General features: G+C 36.0%; 1 protein-coding gene across 1 annotated transcript in view; it reads right to left on the minus strand.

Annotated features, from left to right (window-relative positions):
* VWA8 (von Willebrand factor A domain containing 8) overlaps nucleotides 1–18,285 on the minus strand; it is a 333,552-nt gene that overhangs the window by 230,472 nt on the left and 84,795 nt on the right. The window lies entirely within an intron of this gene.

Here is an 18,285-nt window from a genome sequence, read left to right on the forward strand (position 1 = left end):
CCACATAACACAGTAAGGGTGAGGGGTGGTTTTTTTCCTTTTAATTTCGCATTTCTCCCCTTTTAAAATGTTCATTTGATATCTACACAGATAACAGCAGTAGTTTCCACATGATTTCAATGGAATTAACTCAATCAGCTTTGTTCCCAAAGGGATGAACATGTATGGATTCCTTTCTAAGAATCAGAGGCCATACAAACTCAACTGGTAGAGATGTTCGTCAATAATATGCCTTTTCTTGCAGTTGACGAGTTCTCCTGAAATGTCATGCTAGGGACCATCAAAGTGACTCATTATATTTAAAGGGGCTTGAAAATGAAGGAATCTGCAGAGAACAGTCATCAGCTAAGATACAGGGAGTTGACAAACAATAATATGACACTTATAAGCAATTTTTTAACTCACATAATGTGCTAGCACAAAAACAGTGTAACAGATTTAAGCAAACTATTAATAGTAGTGGCATATAAAAGTCTATGTGCTATTAAAAAAATCTGGTGCCATATAATATGAACAATTTTTTCTTAAATGTGTTAATGTTGAAGATAATAGTTTTTCTGTTATCAGCTTCAGATAATTTTAGTGCCACTTATATCAAACAGAAAGCAATTTTAATGCAAAATTCACCTTTTGTAAATTCTGTGATACCCACTTCAAGTTTTAAGCAGATAGAAAACTAATGAATTTGCTTATATTCACAATGGAAACATATATGTACCAAAACCAATGTTCTCACTATCATAAAAATACTGACTCAGGAAGTACGAATAGGCTTATATTAAACCATAAAGACACTTAAGAAACAATAACATTCAAACTCAGTAAGTCCCCATAGCCCCAAAGGGCTGGCTTTGGCACATTATCAAAATTTGGCTTAACTCATTAATTTTATTTAATTTCTCAATTATGAGTTTTAAATTCTATGCAAACTATATGAGCATGTCATTCTAAGCTGACAAGACAGTTACAACAGCCAAGACTAAATTTATCACCATCATCAGTGTTTACTAAGATGGTTCATGGTGAGAATGAGATCATTCCCACTCATGGCTGTGCTACACACCAGGAAATGGATCACTCTGCAAGAAAAGTAGCACAAATCAAAATAAATGTTTGTGGGTCATTTTCATAATCAACTGATGAAAAAATCAAGTATGTATGTGTGTATATATATATGTACACATATACTAGTATACATATATAAAATCTTTTTAGAGTAAACATAAAGATGGTTAAGTTTTAAAAAACCTCTTGATACTACTTATTCCAGAAAAATATTCACCACAGAATTACATCACATACTGTCCTAGAGAATAAAACAAACAGAAAACATACTTTAGCACAGTGGTTCTAAATCAAAGATACATATCAGAAAGAGCTGGAGGAACTTCTGAAAAATATATAAGCTTAGGCCTCATTAGCCTGAAGATTTAGATTCCACAGGTCCAAAGTAGGGCTTACCACTTGTTTTTTATTAAACATTACATAGGTGATATCTGATATGCCTCCCAGGTGGGAAACACAGAGACATTAAGTTAAAGTCAAACTTTATCTCACCCTATGCATTTAAACCCTTTCATTTTAATAGGAATTATAAGATTGCATGAGGATTTACAAATTGCTTAACAAAATGGCATAAATTGAAAGTTTTAAAAAAATGAGGGGGGAAAAAGAAACAGTGGGCCTTTTTTCCTTTAAGTATTCCTGTTTGGTATTCAGAGAGGAAGTAACATGAAGAAGGCATCCCATTGATACCATATTTTTAAGGAAATGGATAAGTATTAATTTTGAAAATTTCAGCTTCAAGCTGAAATTAGATGATGATCCTGACCCAAACCCAGCTCTTGAGTCTTCTGCCTGGGCACAGGAATGGAGATGAGGAATGTGACTCTGGCATAAGAGGTACCGACTCCTAAGGAGCTAAGGTTAGCAACTGGTAACTTAAAAAAGAAAAATTCAACAGAGAAAATTCTTCACTCTCATACCAACACATCCTGAATCAGCATTCTGTGAACAACATGAATAAACAATGCTTCATGGTGATGATTCCAATGTACTTTCATATCTTGTTAATTCACACAATGTCTACAATACTTGCTCCATTCAAGTAAGTAAACATTTACTAATAACAATGATGACAAAGACAATCAATACATAGAATTCCTCTTTCCCAACCTAAGACTCCCTTATACTTAATGAAGTAAACAAAATGATAATTTGTTGCTACACAACAAGCAATAACAGATAACAGAGCTCAATGCTGTTAATGCCAACCACAACTACAGACCAGAGATATTCTCCCTCTTTACACTCTTCAGAGGGATAAATAGAAAATGGAAAATACTTGGCATTTCTTAGGAGGCTAGCTCAATTCAGTTTTATCACCTACACTCTCTGCATAATATCATTTTTAAAAAAGAGCTATTCTCGCCCGGCTGGTATGGCTCAGCGGTTGAGCATCGACCTATGATCCAGGAGAGCATGGTTCGATTCCCAGTCAGGGCACATGCCCGGGTTGTGGGCTCAGTCCCCAGCAGGGGGCATACAGGAGGCAGCCGGTCAATGACTCTTTCTCATCACAGATGTTTCTATCTCTCTCTCCCTCTCCCTTCCTCTCTCTAAAATCAATTATATATTTTTTAAACAAATAAATAAAAGAGCTATTCTCCATTTCTAATATATCTCTGAATTAAAATTAAAACCCTCCTAAAGAGAAAAAAAGCATTCCCCTTAAGACAAGTGATTGGTTTTCATAATTAAGATCCTATACTGGGAGAAAATATGAAATTCCAGCTTTTCCTTAAAGAGATAATTGGCCCCAGTTTTCACAGTATTAGTTATAGTCAGAAATTATTTTCAGTGATGTGAAAGTTATTTTCAATTGTGTGAAAGTATAAGGAAAGTAAAAGTAAACTTTCCCAGAACAACTGAACTTAATCGAACTTAATTAACATAACTTTTTCAGCATAGTCTAAAATGGGTCAGTGATATGAATTAATTTCAATAATAAGCTAATCTTTAAAATAGAGTAACAGCATTTTCAAGTGTTTCTGTCTATAGGATATTTGGGTTTGATTACCATGAAATTGGTATGATACCTTTATTTATTTTAACATGTATTACATCATGGAATTGTTGAAAGTATATCATTTCCATATTCTTCCCACCTACATACACATCCTTAAAGTGGAAAGACAAAATTAGAAAAAGAAAGTGTGCTTATTCCATCTGAGCATTTTGAAAGTACACTAATAAAAATTAAGAAAGATAAATATCTCCATTTTTGCATATATTTTCTTATCCCTGATACCTCTGAACTTAAGAGAATATAAATAGCGCTAATGATATCATAGAGCCTGAACCACTTCCTCTTTCTGTTTCCTTAAAAATTTTAACATAACAGGACATGAAATCTAATTCCTTTAGAGCTACCATTGTCTAACCTTCAACACCTCATCTTCATTTAGATCCCTGGAAAATACCCATATATAATCTCTTAAGATTCTATGTCATTTTGAGTTTTTTGATTTGCAATGAAGAAATCCTTCTGAAAACAGAAACACCCCATTAAAATAAGAAGAAACATAACTGAATGAAATGTGTTAGAGAATACAGATTTGAACCCTAAAACAATTATATATCTTAAGGCTTTTAGTATCTAGTGTTTAGAATGATAAACACTAATTTCTTCTGAGATTCTCTTAGAAACCTGGATATAAGTCATTAGTTTCATAAAATAAGTGCAAAAAGCATTTGTATGTTTAGTGGCTATAATTGGATTAGAATTAGTCTTCCGAGATATATTCTGAAAGACAACTGAAAGTATTTTAGTAAAATTTTACTGTATAAAGAAATTTGAGCTACCTTTCTCTTTAAATATGAATATTTATAAGTAAAATTTTACATTCTAATGAATATATAATTTTTCTTATAGAAAATTTAAATGATTATACCAAAAGTAGGATATCAAAGTGTATACAGCGTATCACCTCAAATGTGTAAAAAATACACATTTCTACCACAAATATGAACCCAGAAAAGTTTTAAAAAGTAATTAAGTTGGCTTGTAAAAAAGTATGAATAAATTTTATTATTAATAAATATGTATAATATTATAAAATTTAAAACAAGTAGATAAAGAAAACTAAAAAAGGGAAGATAAAACCAAGGAAGGTAAAGATGACACACAGAATACATTATAAGAAGAACCTAAAAAGCACATCTAATCTTTCTAATATTGAACACAAAAAAAGAGTGACAAAAAAAAGGTTACATGAATCATAATGACTTGGTGTCACATTGACACCAAAAGAGCAGCAGCACTATAATTCTTGATAATGAAATTGAGAAAAATTTGCCACATGGGTCAGAGCATCATATAAAGAAAAGTGTTAATGAGTTAATAGAAATAACAATAATAATAGCAGCTAATACTTATGGGGAGCTTACTAGGTGCCAAATACTTTACATAAATTAACTCATGTAATCCATGTATAACCCTAAGAGATAGATACAATTACTGTCTTCATTTTGTAGATGAGAAAACTGAGCTACAAAGAGGTTAAATGGTTTACCCAAACAAGGACACACAGCTAACAAGCAGAGGAGCCAGGCAGTCCTCAAGAATATTACTATGGCAAGTACAGCAACAAATTTCAATAAAAGAAATTCTACAAAGAAAGAGCTGGTCTGGATTAATCAATCATGGATATATTATAGAGTTAATATACCAACTGCACACTTCTCAGGATACTCTTCACAACTGCTGTTTCTCAATCAAATTCTTTGAGAAGAGTTGGAAAGTAGTGACTTCTGCCCGAAATGCCCCCAAATGCAGCTAGCTACCATTCCTGTTAAAATACCTTTAAGTATATATCCAAAAGAGTAAAATAAAAATGCTTTAAAAAATGCTTTAGTTATGCATACATGCATAACCCAAGGACACAGACAATGGTGTGGTGAGGGACTAGGGAGGAGGGTGGGTGCGGGGTGGAAGGGGTCAATGGGGAGAAAAGGGGACATCTGAAATATTTTGAACAATAAAAAAAAAAATGCTTTAGTTAACAGTAATTGTGACTCTAGGTAGATATGATTCTTCATTTTCTTATTTCTGAATTAAAAATATAAGCATTACTATTTTTTTGATGGGGGGGTAAATAAGTATTGTTAATGATTTTTTCCCCCACAAGAATCTAGCTGGAATTCTGTAGGCTTTCCAAGTTTACCTCAAATAAGTTTTGCTACCAAAAAATATCTTACCAGTAATGTAAATACTAAGAAAATCTGGAATTTAAGTGAATAAAAGAATACACCAAGATTAGCTGATGTAATCCTTCAACTTTGCAATAAGGGATTAATTATGTCTATACTATTATTGGCAGAATACTATATAAATATTGCATAAACACAGAATGTTAATAATTTTTAGGTCCCGGAATAGAAATGAAGCCGTTATTTACAGTTTAAGCATGCTCTGTGAACAGAATGCAAGGCATGCTGCCAACAGTCTTCAGTGTCATTTATGCTTGATCTCAGGCAAAAAGGCCTCTTGTTTTTACATCTACTGTAAAATTATTAGTAAATACTTCTATGCTTCTCCCTCTAGTTCTTCCTTTAGAGAACTATTTTTAACCTGTCATTTGTATAATAAATGCTCCCCTCATGTACACGATTATGTTGTTACAGAGTACTATTATCATTTTAAGTCTGCTATTGATGGAAAAAGGTTGATTTTGAATCATTTATAGCTTTTCTCATTGTAACTTGTGTGATCTATTTCAAGATATCTGCCCTAGTTAAAGATTTATTCTATGAACACCGAACAAAATTCTTCTGATTAAAGTTAACTACAGGGGATCCAAGATGGCAGAAGAGTAGGTGGAAGCTACACTCACCTCTTCCCAGAACCAAACCAGAATTGCAACTAAATTATAGAACATTCATCCTGAATAACTAACTGAAGACAAGCTGAAAAGAAGTCTTATAGCCAAGGATTTACAGAAGAACCAACGTTGACACTGGTAGAAAGTGTGGGAGACACAAAAAGGGCTGGCCCTGCTCCCAAAGGCCATGGCTGAGATTCCAGAGAGATATCTCTGCTGCAAAGGTTCCTCCTGAGAAGCACGGGGTCTCAATCCCAAGCAAGGTCCATAGCCCAGCACACCAGAGACAGGAAGAGGTGGGCACCCACATAACATCTGGCTGTGAAAAACTGGCAGTGACCCTGTCCAACAAGGAAAGATGGAAGTTGACTAGAGACATAGGCATCCTCTTAAAAAGATAATGAACAAAATCTAGTTCTCAGTCACTCACCCTGGGCTCAGTACAGGGAGGGCAAAATGGACTACAGTCATGCAAGGAGAGACTAGGGTTTGTGGCTCTGGAGAGAAAACAGAGAAGACAACTGCTGGGACCCACTGTCCTGAGTGCCTCTACTGCACCACAGATGCCATCTTTCTTGGGTGCAGCACTCCCCTCATTTGGCATTAATCTGGGGGAATACAAAAGCCCCACCCTCTGGACTCCTTGTCAACCCACTCTACAGAGCTTTTGCCCTGTTAAGGAGTCAGCTGCCTGGGCCAGGAAATAGAGGTCTGGGCCTCTTAGGGGGTGTCAGTGACTGAGTTGTGTGGCTTTAGAGCAGATGCCATTCTCCCCACTTTCCAGTGAACCTGACTGGCAACTCCCCCTCATGAAAGATCTGCTAGCCCCACTTTACAGGCTCCCCAAAATCCCACCCTCTCCACTCTTGGTGGCTCCACCCTGTCAAGGTCCAGACAGCACCCAGGACAGCCTGAACAGTGTAGCCCTGGTTCAGCGGCCATACCCCCCACTTCCCCTGAGCTTGACCAACAACTCCTCCCCAGCAACTGGGACTCTCATGACTCCCAGCGACCCTGCCATGCTGAGATCAGGCTCCTGGAAGAATCAGGGACAGACTCAGTTGTGCGACTCTAGGATAAGAAAAATTTTTCCCTCACACACATAGAGCCTTCCCTTCACATGGCAAAATCTTGGTTAGTTTTGGCCTGATTAACACTGCTAGCCTCACCATGACAACTCTTTGAGACCCAGCCCCACCACAAAGAACCCAGGGAGTAGCAAATATACTTGGTACACCATGGGACACTTGCTGAGTGGCCTCAGATCCAGACTGGCACCAAGTTTAAACCTGTATAGATCTTGTGAACACCTCTCACCCTTACCTGGTGACTCACTGGGAATTTATTGCATACAACTTAAGTATTGCTAGAGGTTCTTTCAGTGACTGCATCTAAACAGGCAGCCAGCTGGCAGAAGCAGGCAGAGGCAAATCTTGGGGTTTCTTTGGACTTTTGCTGACCTGGCTGAGAGCCCAGTGCTGGTAAAAGCCAAACTTGGTGTGCAGCTTGATCCTTCCCATGCACACTCAGGTCCAGCAGAGGCAGCCACAAACTGTGGATCATTTTGTAGCTCCAAACAGGTTGCCCAGGGCCAGTTACAGGCAGCGTCTGACATTGGCTGCACCAGAGTCCCTCCCAAGAAGCTGCAGAACCAACACACCCAGTGGCCAGCTTTAGACATCATCAGAGCAGAATCTAATTAGCTTCACAAGTGGCATATCCAAGGGAGATCTTGGGAGGCACAGACCCTGCTGAGGCAAATTCTGCTTCATGTGACCAGGACCTGCACAGCAGCTTGAACACTATGATCAGGGTTGATCCTCAAAGTCAGCCAGCCTGAGGGTCAACACCATACATGAATAGGCCAAAAGCGACTCAATAAAAACAGGAGGGCCCACATAACCAACACAAGGGACATTCCAGAGCATCCAGTGCAAGTGATAAAGGAGACTGTGCCACAGGGTCCCACAGGACACCTACTACAAAAGGCGAACTTATCATGTCTTGGAGTCATAGCAGATCTACCTAATACATAGAAAAAAAAAACCACAAACAGGCAGCGAAAACTGGGAAACAAAGAAACATGCCACAAATGAAAGAACAGGAGAAATCTCCAGAAGAAGAGTTAAATTAAACAGAGGCAAGCAATTTACCAGATATAGAGTTCAAGGAATGGTTATAAGGATGCTCAAGGCATTTAGTGAGAACTACAACAACATGAAAAAGAAAATACAAACCATAAAATAGAACCAGTCAGAAATAAAAAATAAAATATCTGAAATAAAAAATACTGATAAACAGTAAGTTGGATGAAGCAGAGAATCAAATGAGCGATTTGGAAGATAAGGTAGCAGAACAAATCCAAGCGAAGCAACCACAACAACGTGTTTTTTTCAATGAGAAGAGTTTAAGGGACTTTTGGGACAACATGAAGCATAAAAATATCTCCATCAGACACATAGCAGAAGGAGAGTGAACAAGGGATTGAAAATTTATTTAAAGAAAAAATGAGTGAAAACTTCCCTAACCTAGTGAAGGGAAATGACACACAAGTCCAGAAAGCACACAGAGTACCAAACAAAATGAACCCAAAATGGCCCACACCAAGACACATCGTAATTAAAATAGCAAAGGAAAAGACAAAGAGAGAATCTTAAAGCAGCAAGAAAAAGAAAGTTACCTACAAGGGAGCTCCTATAGCACTGTTAATGAATTCTCAATAGAAACATTTCAGACCAGAGGGACTGGCAAGAGATATTCAAAGTAATGAGAAGCACAACTACTATACCCAGCAAGGCTACCATTTAAAATAAGAGCCGGGCTGGGGCGACTCAGTTGTAAGAGTGTTGGACACCAAATAGTCCCAGGTTCTGATTACCAGTCAGGGGCAGGTAGCTGGGTTGTGGGTTCGCTATATGCCCCCAGTCAGGGTGCATGTGGGAGGCAACCAGTTGATGTGTCTCACTTCAGTGTCCCTCTCCCTCTATCTCTCTCTCTATCCTCCTTCCCTCCCTCCATTCCTCTCTCTCTGAAAAACAATGGAAAGAATATCCTTGTGTGAGGATTAACGGAAGGAAGGGAGGGAGGGAGGAAGAAAGGAAGGGCTTCCCAGATCCACCTCCCCCCAAAAAAAGCTAAAGGAGTTCATTACGACCAAACCAGGATTACAAGAAGTGTTAAAAGGCCTTCTTTAAGAAGAAGAAAAAAATACAGAGAGAGAATAACAGACGAATAAAGAATAAAATGACAATAAATATCTATCAATAATAACTTAAAATGTAAACAAATTAAATGCCCCAATGAAAAGACATACCATATCTGAAAGGATAAGAAATGGATATGCTGTCTACAAAAGACCCACCTAGGAACAAAAGATAGACACAGAAAGTGAAGGAATACAAAAAGATATTCCATGCAAATGGAAATTTTAAAAAGGTGGAGTAGTAATAGTTATATCAAAGAAGAACACTACATAATGATAAAGAAAGCAATCCAACAAGAGGATATAACCCTTATAAGCATTATTCACCCAACATTGGAGCACCTAAATATATAAAGCAAATCTTGACGGACATAAAGGGAGAGATCAACAGTAATACAGTCATAGCACGGGACATTAACAACCCATTGACATCAATGGACAGATCTTCTAGACAGAAAATCAACAAGAAAATAGAGGCCTTAAATGACACTCTTGATCAGATATATTTAATATCTTCAGAGCATTTCACCACAAAACAGCAGAATATGCATTCTTTTCAAGTGTACATGGAACATTTTCTAGAATAGAGCACATGTTAGGACACAAAACAAGTCTCAGTAAATTTAAGAAGACTGAAACCATATCAAGCATGTTCTCTGACCCTAATGGTATGAAACTAGAACTCAATCACAAGAAGAAAACTGAAAAACACACAAAGACATGGAAGCTAAATAACATGCTGCCAAATAATGAGTGGGTTAACAATGAGATCAAGGCAAAAATCAAAAGAGACCTGAAAACAAATGAAAATGAGAACACAACAACCCAAAATCTATGGGGCACAGCAAAATCAGTCCTAAGAGAGAAATTCATAGCATTACAGGCCTACCTTAAGACACAATAAAAATCACAAATAATCTAACTTTACACTTAAAGGATCTGGAAAAAGAACAACTAACAAAGCCCAAAGTGAACAGAAGAAAGAAGATAATAAAGATCAGAGCAGCAATAAACAGTCTTAAAAAAAAAAAAAAATACAAAAGATAAATGAAACCAAGAGCTGGTTCTTTGAGAAGATAAACAGGATTGACAAACATTTAATGAGTCTTGTCAAAAAAGAAAAAAAGAGAGGACCTAAATAAACAAAATCAGAAATGAAAGAGAAGAAGTAACAATTGGTTCCACAGTAATACACAGTATTGTAAGACAATAAAATGAACAACTCTATGCCAACAAACTGAACAATCAGCAGGAAATGGAAAAATTCCTAGAAACATACAATCTTCCAAAACTGAATTTGGAAAAATTAGAAAAACTGAATAGACCAATTACAACTAATAAAATCAAAGCAGTTATCAAAAATCTCCCAATAAAGTCCTGGACTGGATGGCTTCTCAGGAGAATTTTATCAAACATTCAAAGAAGAACTAACACCTATCCTCCTCAAACTACTCCAAAAAATTCAAGAGAAGGCAAGACTCCCAAGCTCATTTTACGAGGTGAGCATTATCCTCATTCCAAAATCAGACAGAGACACTACAAAGAAAGAAAATTATCAGCCAATTTCCCTGATTCTCAACAAAATATTAGCAAACCAGATCCAGCATTACATTAAAAAGATCATACACCATAACCAAGTGGGACTTTTCCAGGTATGCAAGGTTGTTACAATATTTTAAAAACATTAAAACTGATACACCACATAAACAAAGTGAAGGATAAAAATCACATGATCATATCAATAGATGCAAAAATAAACATTTTATATAATCCAGCACCCATTTATGATAAAAACTCTCAGCAAAGTGGGAATAGGGGGAACATACCTCAACATAATAAAGGCTACATATGACTAACCCACAACCAACATCATATTCAATGCACAAAAACAAAAAGTGTTTCCCTTAATATTGGGAACAAGACAGGATGTCTGCTTTCACCACTCTTATTCAACATAGTACTGGAAGTCCTAGCCACAGCAATCAGACAAGAAGAAGAAATAAAAAGCATACATATTGGAAAAGAAGAAGTAAAACTGTCAATATTCGCAGATGACATGATACTGTATATAGAGAACTCTAAAGATTCCAAAAAAACCCTAGACCTAATCAATGTATTTAGCAAAGTAGTAGGATACAAAATAAATACCCAGAAATCAGTTGTACTTTTATACTCCTATAATGAACTACCACAAAGGGAAACTGAAAAAACAATCCCATTCACAATTGCTTCAAAAAGAATAAAACACCTAGGAATATATTTAACCAAGGATGTAAAAGACCTGTACTCGAAAAATTATAAGACACTGAAAAAGAAATTGAAGAAGATACAAATAAGTGGAAGCATATACCATGTTCATGGATAGGAAGAATTAACATCATTAAAATGTCCATACTACCCAAAGCAATCTATAGATTCAACGAAATTCCTATTAAGATACCACTGGCATATTTCACAGAACTAGAACAAATATCCCAAAAATTTATGTGGAATCACAAAAGGCCTCCAATAGCCACAGCAATTTTTTTAAATGTCTTTACTGATTTAGAGAGAGGAAGAAAGAGGCAGAGAGAGATAGAAACATCAATAATGAGAGAGCCATTGACTGGCCCTCCCACATGTCCCACATCGGGGTGGAGTCCGCAACCCGGGCATGTGCCCTGGCTGGGAATCAAACCTCAATTTTCTGGATCATAGGTCGATGCTCAACCACTGAGCCAGGTCAGCCAGGCAAGCCACAGCAATCTAGAGAAAGATTATACACCAAAATTGGAGGAATCACCCTGCCTGATATCAAACTACACTATGCACTACAGTAATCAAAATAGCATGGAACTGGCAAAAAAACAGACATATATACCAATGGAACAGAACAGAGAGCCCAGAAATAAACCCACATCTTTATCGTCAACTAATATTTGACAAAGGAGGCAGGAAGACAGTATGGGTAAAGACAGTCTATTCCATAAATGGTTCTGGGAAAATTGGACAGATGCATGCAAAAAAAATGCAAGTAGACCACCTTCTTACACCACACACAAGAATAAATTCAAAATGGATTAAAATTTAAATGTTAGGCACAAAACTAGAAAAATCCTAGAAGAAAACATAGGCAGTAAAATCTCTGATATTTCTTGTAGCAGTATTTTTTCTGATATATCTCTTTGTGCAAGGGAAACAAAAGAAAAAATAAACAAATGGGTTTGCATCAAACTAAAAAGTTTTTGCACAGCAAAGGAAACCATTAACAAAATGAAAATTCACTGAATGGGAGAACATATTCGCCAATGATACAATTGATAAGGGGTTAATATCCAAAATTTATAAAGAACTTATGAAACTCAACACCAAAAAAATCCAAAACAATCCAATTTGAAAAATTGACAAAGGACCTAAATAGACACTTCCATAAAAAGGATATAAGGATGGCCAATAGACATATGAAAAGATGCTCAAGGTCCCTAATCATCAGAGAAATGCAAATTAAAACCACAATGAGATATCACTTTACACTTGTCAGAATGGCTATCATCAATAAATCAACAAACAACAAGTGTTGGCAAGGATATGGAGAAAAGGGAACCCTCTTGCACTGTTGGTGGGAATGCAGATTGGTGCAGCCACTGTGGAAAGCAATATAGAGTTACCTCAAAATATTGAAAATGGAATTGCCTTATGACCTGGCAATTCCACTTCTGGGAATTTACCCAAAGAAACCCAAAATACTAATTTGAAAGAATATATCCACCCCTACATTCATTGCAGCACTATTTACAGTAGCCAAGATTTGAAACCAGCCCAAGTATTCATTAGTTGATGAATGGATAAAACAGCTGTGACATATTTACATAATGGAATACTACTCCATTGCCAAAAAGAAGTAAATCTTACCTTTTGCAACAACATGCATGGACCTGTTGAGTATTATGCTAAGTGAAGTAAGCCAGTCAGAGAAAGACAAGTACCACATGATTCCACTTATATGTGGAATCTAATGAACAAAGTAAACTAACAAAGTGGAGACAGACTCATGGATACAGAGAACAGACTGACAGCTGTCAGAGAGGAGGGCATTGAGGGCTGGGTGAGAAGGGTGAAGGGATTAAGCAAAGAAGAAAAAAAAGACCGATGGACACAAACAACAGTACAGTGATTACCAGAGGGAAAGGTAGTGTGGTGAGGTAGGAGAGGGTAAAGGGGGGATAAATGGTGATGGAAGGAGACCTGGCTTGGGGTGGTGAACAAACAATACAATATACAGATGATGTATTATAGAACGGTATCCCCCCAAAGCCTATATAATTTTCTTAACCAATATCACTTCAATAAATTCAACAAAAAAAGAAAAAGTCAAAAAAATAAAGCTAAGTAGAGGTCAAACCCACTGTCTCACTAACAACTAACCCAACTAAAGGCCATTTTAATGAAGTCACAAAATAAAATATCAAGGTCAATGTAGGTGAAATAATGTGATATATAGTCAATGAAGATACCCAATCATAAACCCTTCTCTTATCCCTCCTATACTCCAGAGGCTAGGAAACTAGAAATTTCTTAGATGCCTTTGCAGTTTGAGCTCTGTACATGACCCAGGTTCTACTAAGCAGTCTCACATCCACTAAACTGGGAACTGAAAAAACTGGCAGTGAGCAATGAGAGTGAAGTGTTAGCCAGCACAAGGAGTCCTGCTCTTATAGACCAGCTATGGCTGAAGTTCTACTGGCTCTGTCATTCCTAACAGTAAAATCTAAATACTGTTCCCTGTTTCTCCCAGAAATTCTGTTAGCTACCTAATACCCTGAAATAAATCCTTCCGTTTTAGACAGCCAGGATGGATTCTATTGTTCACAACAAACACAACTTAAGGATGATATTTTAAGGTAAACCAACTTATTAAAGTGTGTGAAGAAATGTTTAAAGACAGCTAAAAGAGTAAGGACAGTTTCAAAAAGAAAGGCAAAAAGCAGATATGTTATAGGTAAAAACCCAGTATACACAAACTAAAGAATTACATTTTATTCAAATGGTACTACAAACTATGCCACATTTTATCACAAATACCTGACTGTTAGAACAGGTGGAAAAGTAGCAATCAATTCCAGTTTAAATACCTGTAATAATATCTACCTTATAATAAAATGTTTTTAAAAGGAAGTAAATAAGATCTAAAATCAAAGTTGTTGTAAGTACTAATAACCTGTTCCATATTCAGTAAAGACACCTGGAACAGATGTGGCGTTTGGCCTCACTCAACAACATTCAAACCCTTTCTAGTCAGTCAACATGGAAAGTAGCACAGTCGAAAGGACGGGGCCAGTATGAGGAAAGCTGGGTTTCAATTCCAATTCTGCCACTTCCTTATAATATGATAAATAGGTAAAGTGAGTAAAATATCTTTAGCATTAAGTTAGATAATGACTGGCACCTAGCAAGTATTTGATAAATGGCAGCTGAATCTGAATCAACTGAAAAAACAAAATACAAATGTGTTAAAATTTAAAATCTAACAATTCTAAGTTAACAGTTCAGGACACTAGTAGAAGTGATATAACAATGCTGTATGACAGCAGGAATTCTTGTCTTAAAATTTAAAGAAAAGGTAATATTAAAACAAGTAGGAATTGGTAAAAATAAAAGTTGACAAAGGTCAGATCTGAGCTGGTCCCTTTAAAAATAATATAAATTTTTCAAAGTTTATCACTCCTTCATATACTGAGAGACTACTACATGTGAGTCACTGTTCCAGGTGCTAAGGACAGAGCAGTGAAAAAAATAAACATGGATCTTATATTCCACTGGGAAGAGAACAAAAATAGAAAAAGAAAAGCAGGCAGAGGACAAGAAGGAAGGAAGGTAGAGAGGAAACACAAATGAGAAAAATGTGACGCAGTGATCAGTGCTATACAAAAAAATACAGGATAATGTGATAGCACATGACTTGCTGGGTCAAGGATATTTTCTCTAAATATATTCAAATTGTGATTTGAATGACAAGAGGCCATGTGAAGATCAGGGAAAGAGTATTCCACGCCAAAACAATCTGTGTGAAAGACCTGAAACAGAAAAAAGCTAGACAGATTTAAGGGACAGCAGTAACCAGTGAGGCTGAAACATAATCAGCAGATGGTTCATCAGGGAGAAAGAAGGCTGGAGAGACAGGCATGGGTTGGATCACGTAGGGCAGTAGTTCCCATCCCTGGCTGCCTGTTAGAATTACTGAGTAGTTTTTTAAAAAACACGAAAGTCGGTGTCCCACCTCAGACGAATTACTTCAGACTGTCTGGTGGTGGAGCACGGACATTGGAAATTTATCAGAGCTCCTTGAGTGGTGCTACTAGGCAGCCAAGGTTGAAGAGTACTGATGGAAGACTCAGATGCCAGGGTAAGGAGTTCTTATTTTATTCAAAGTATGACAGAAAGCCACTGAGAGAGTCTAAGCAGGGAAATGACATGATCTGTATTACATTCTTAAACTGTTACTCCCACCACTCTTTAAAGAATGCAATGTATTCTGATTAACTATCTAAAAATATTTAATATGTAGAAATTAAATATCTAAAAAAGAGAATGGAACTTAAATGTTCTCACCAAAAAAAAAGATAAATTTTAAAATAAAATTAAAAATATCTACAAATGTTCAAGTAACATAGCTGAAAATTATGAGATACTGATGAAAGAAATTGAATAAGGTGCAAATAAATAGATATTTCATGTTCATGGATTGGAAGAATTAATGTTGTTAAATTATCCATACTACCCAAAGCAATATGCAAATTGAACGTGTCCATATCAAATTTCCAATAGTGTTTCTCACAGAAATAGAAAACAATCCTAAATTTTGTATGGAACCACAAAAGATACTGAATAGTCAAAGCAATCTTGAAAAAGAATTAAGTTGAAGGCATCATACTTCCTGATTTCAAACAATATTACAAAGGTATAGTAATCAAAACAGGACGGCATTGGCATAAAAAACACATAAATCAATAAAATAAAATAGAGTACCTAGAAATAAACCCATTCATACATGGTGAAAAAAATTATGACAAAAGAGCCAAGAATATACATTGGGAAAGGGAAGCAGTGTGAGGAAAACTATACAGCCACATGTAGAAGAATTAAACTAGACCACTATCTTACACCATACACAAAAATTAACTCAAAATGGATGAAAGACTTGAATGTAAGACCTGAAACCATAAAACTACTAAAAGAAAACATAGCTAGTCATCTCCTTGACACTGGTCTTGGCAGTGGTATTTTTGGATTTGACACCTAAAGCAAAGGGAACAAGACCAACAATAAACAACTAGGACTACATCAAAAAATTCTGCACAACAAAAGACATCAACAAAATGAAAAGGCGACCTACTGAAGGGAGAAAATATTTTCAAATCACGTATCTGATAAGGGGTTAATATACACAATATATAAAGAACTCATACAACTTAATAGTGAAAATAAAATCCAATTTAAAAATGGGCAGAGAATCTGAATTGACATTTTTGCAAAAGAGACATACAAACTGCCAACAGGTACATGAAAGGGTACTTGACATCCCTAGTCATCAGAGAAATGCAAATCAAAACCATAATGAGATGTGACCTGACACCTGTAAGAATGGCTATTATAAAAAAGACAGGAGATTAATACTGGTAAGGATGCAGAGAAAAGGAAACCCTTATGAACTATTGATGGAAATGTAAACTGGTAGAGTCACTATGGAAAACAGAATGAAGGTCCCTCAAAAAATTAAAAACAGAACCTCCATATGGTCTAGCAATCCCACTTCTGGGTATATATCCCAAAAAAATGAAAACAGGATATCAAAAAGATATCTGCCCGGCCGGGCGTGGCTCAGCGGTTGAGCGTCGACCTAGGATCCAGGCGATCGGGGTTCGATTCCTGGTCAGGGCACATGTCCGGGTTGTGGGCTCAATCAATGACTCTCTCATCATTGATGTTTCTATCTCTCTCTCTCCCTCTCCTTTCCTCTCCCTGAAAGCAATAAAGATATATTAAAAAAAAAAAAAAAAAAAAGAATGCTTTCCCTTTGCTGTCTTTTTTTTTTACTATCTCTATGGCTCTGACACAGTTTTCACTTCACACACCTCAGAAAACTTTGTTTCTACTGGCTTATAAATCAGAAATAAAATGCTATGCATTCAGAAAATGGTTTGGATCCTGAAAAATAGGTTTTTTAGTAAGATAAGAAAAGAAAAAGAAAGCATTTAGGAATCATAAAAGGCAACTAGATAATAATGCTGCGAAGTACATGTTTACTTATTTCCAAGAGTAAAATGTTTAAAAACACATTACAAAATTTGTGAATTTCAAAATCAAATCAAAGTTATATCCTTCTTTCTTTTCTTTTTCAACATATTCCCCATAAGGAGAATATACATATGTAACTTAATCACTAAGCTCACTAAGCTTCAGCAAACTCCTTACTCTAGCAGGGATCTCTGATTGACTATAAAATCCTGAGGACCCTTAAAAGACTACCCTATGACCTAAAATAAAAATTACTGTAAAGTTCATTTAAAACGAAAGTACTAGCTAATGGAGATGGTCAAGCATAACAATGTGTTCTTACCAACAGTACTAGGACTTCTTTACACAATGTCCTTACATTTACAGCTATTCCACAGGAAATCCCCATATTTGAAATTCCTTCCTTCTTCAAGTTTATGGATCCTATGTTTTTGGATAAGCAAGGATGGTAAATGAAATACCTTTCAGGCTGGAGTTCCTTATTTGGTAGGGTTCCTTGGTAACTTTTCTTTTTTTTTTCTTGAGCTAATGGATTTGGTTTTATCATAATGTTTATTTTCCTACACATGCCCAAAAGCTCCTTCGTATGTTTTTATAAACCTAATAAATACCTCATGGCAACTAAATTTGTTAAGATAACACAAAAGATGTTGTTCATTACTTTAAAAAAGTACCATTTCAATTAATAAGAAGTCCAGTGCACACTTTCAAAGTTATAAAAGATTTCAATATCAAATTTGTATACTTTTTTTAAAGTACTTATTGCTTTTTAAATGGCAAATTTATGCAACATACATAGTTTCTTCAAAATGAACCTTTATAACATACATTGCGCAGTTAAACTTTAAGATACATTTTGCATTTTTAGAATGTAGAAGTTTAAAAGATTATCAAGTTAAACTAGCAAATATCCTTTTTTTCAATATG

The sequence above is a fragment of the Miniopterus natalensis genome, chromosome 2, assembly GCF_054644295.1.
Source record: "Miniopterus natalensis isolate mMinNat1 chromosome 2, mMinNat1.hap1, whole genome shotgun sequence".
Lineage (NCBI taxonomy): Eukaryota > Metazoa > Chordata > Mammalia > Chiroptera > Miniopteridae > Miniopterus > Miniopterus natalensis.